This window comes from Malania oleifera, chromosome 11 (assembly GCF_029873635.1).
Source record: "Malania oleifera isolate guangnan ecotype guangnan chromosome 11, ASM2987363v1, whole genome shotgun sequence".
NCBI classification, from domain to species: domain Eukaryota; kingdom Viridiplantae; phylum Streptophyta; class Magnoliopsida; order Santalales; family Ximeniaceae; genus Malania; species Malania oleifera.
The window spans coordinates 89,461,618-89,464,023 of NC_080427.1; the positions used below are offsets into that span (position 1 = coordinate 89,461,618).

General features: G+C 36.7%; 1 pseudogene; it reads left to right on the forward strand.

The window, feature by feature from the left end:
• Positions 1-200: 200 nt before the first annotated feature.
• LOC131167622 (PI-PLC X domain-containing protein At5g67130-like) lies at positions 201-1,608 on the forward strand (annotated as a pseudogene).
• Positions 1,609-2,406: the final 798 nt, after the last annotated feature.

A 2,406-nucleotide genomic window follows, 5' to 3' on the forward strand; every position in this document is an offset into this window, starting at 1 on the left:
ATTACTCTGTCGTCGCCCCCGAAACCCTGCTGGAAAACCATCATCGCCACCCCTAACTACGTCTCCGATCATAGAAAATAAAAAATGTAGGCATGTCATCATCCCTGTTATATTTATCTTTCTCTTTCTCTCTCTCATGTATTTGCATTCTTTATTTGCAGAGACCTAATCGATTCCTAAGGAATTTCCCCACCCAACTCATGTTTCTCGCACTGTGTCTCTTCCCCTGTTCTTCGTCCTCTCTCAAGGTATCACTGTCACCTCCCGTCTTTCTTCATCTCCCGTCTTTCTCTTCATCGGTTCTTGAATTTTTTTCCCCCATTGTTTTTTTAAGTTTATAATTTTCAGCTCATGGTTATCGTCCCTGAATCAGTTGGGAGAGACATATGCTTTGGATGGCAATTGCGACGCCGGCTTGCACTGCGAAACGTGTGATGCAAATGGGAATACTCGGCCTAGATGTACCAGGATCCAGCCACTGGAACCCACATTGAAGGTCTGTGATTTCTTTATGTTCGGATCTCAATCTCTGATTGTATAATGTGCTAACCGTGATGAATATTTTGTTTATGAGCGGGTTGTACTGATATAGGTGGTCTGATGATTAATTAGGCAAACAATCTACCTTTCAATCAGTATTCATGGCTGACGACTCACAACTCCTACTCTCTTTTAGAGGCGAAGCCCGTGATGGGACCTATTCTTGTTTCTCCCAAGAACCAAGAAGATTCAGTTACCAATCAGCTCAATGTAATATTCTTTTTTCTTCCTTTGGTTTTTCGCCATCTGGGTTGCTTTTTGGAAGTACTTTTTATGCTTCCGAAAGCAAATTTTTTATATAATTTCAACTGTTGTCTTTAGTTGTTTCGGGAATATATGCCCCTAGGAATTTATTCTGCTTTGCAATATGCTTGTTTTTACACTTTTGTTCAGTCTATGACAATTTTTTTTTTTCAATTTTCAAGAAGTGTTTTGGTCATTGTGAGTATTTGTTGCGTAAAAACAAATTTTTTCCCTAATAAACTCTTCATACACAATCCACTTATGCCACTCTCACTTGCACAACTTCTCAAATGGATGTTACCTTACCGAAATCATTGCACATTGTTCATGGCATACTCTTTTACGATCAAAACATCTTAGAAACTCAGTTTATTCATATTTCTTTTGAACTTTTTATTTACTCTGTAAGTAAGTATTTCTAATGTAAATTATCATTTTAATGAACTATTTTGATCATTTGTCGCTCTATAGAATGGCACATTGATCCCAACATAATCCAATATTTAGGGCATTGTTTATGTTAGAATATTTTTTTTTAACCATTTGCTGTGAAATATGTGCTCATTGTAGAATGGTGTTCGAGGTCTAATGCTTGATATGCATGACTTCGCCAATGATATCTGGTTATGTCACTCCTATGGTGGCGTCTGTTACAACTACACAACATTTGTAAGTGCTTCAATACCTAATTCTATGAGGGCAATTTCCTCGATTTGATCAAGTGGTAATTGTTACTTGTAGCAACTAGCCATTAATGTGCTGAAAGAGATTCAAGGGTTTCTGGAAGCAAAGCCATAAGATATTGTTACCATATTTTTGGGGTGAGAATGTTGCATGATCTGGGCAGGTAGAAGGGTCTTTTTCCAAATGATTTGTTTGGATGCAGCAAAGGTGTGCGTTTGCGGTTAATGTCAATGGTATTAGAAAAGGTTTGTACGTGTTTGTGTCCTTGCCTCTATTGTGTATCACTTTTATATTTTAGAATGTAGATTATTCTGTGTTACGTGTCTGCATATCATTAGATGTTTGGATTCTTTTGATTTCAACAACATGGAAGATTTGAAAATCCACCTTCTTCAGTCGTTAGTCACGAGAGTTTATACCGTGAGAGAGAGAGAGAGAGAATGGTGCAATACTCAATTCCAGATCTCCACGCACATGATTTCTTCCAGGTATGGATCTTCTCCTTCTAAAAGTCTCAGCTTTTCTAGATTTTAATTTCCATTTTGGTTGGTTTATTGGTTCCGGGACTCAAATCTATGTTTATTTTTTAAAAATTTCCTTCTAGTGATGGTCAACATCTGGGCTCACAAGTTGATCAATAAGCACAAATTGAGATAATTTGAAAATAAGGCTTTCAAATAATTTGACTAGAACACCTAATTTGGTATAAATGTCTTGAAAAATTTGACCTTGAGAAGTACGAGTCAAAAAGAAAGTCCTTATAACTGAAGCAACATCCTTGAAAATATCAATTCGGTTTCAAAGTATAATGCACTTAGGGCGATTGTTTCTCTAGTGCGTCTAGTTTGTAAAACTGGTTTGAATGAGTAATGTTAAAAGTCAGAGCTTGTGATGTCACAAGTCCATAGGTCTTTACATTTTCAAGTTTTAATAGATACT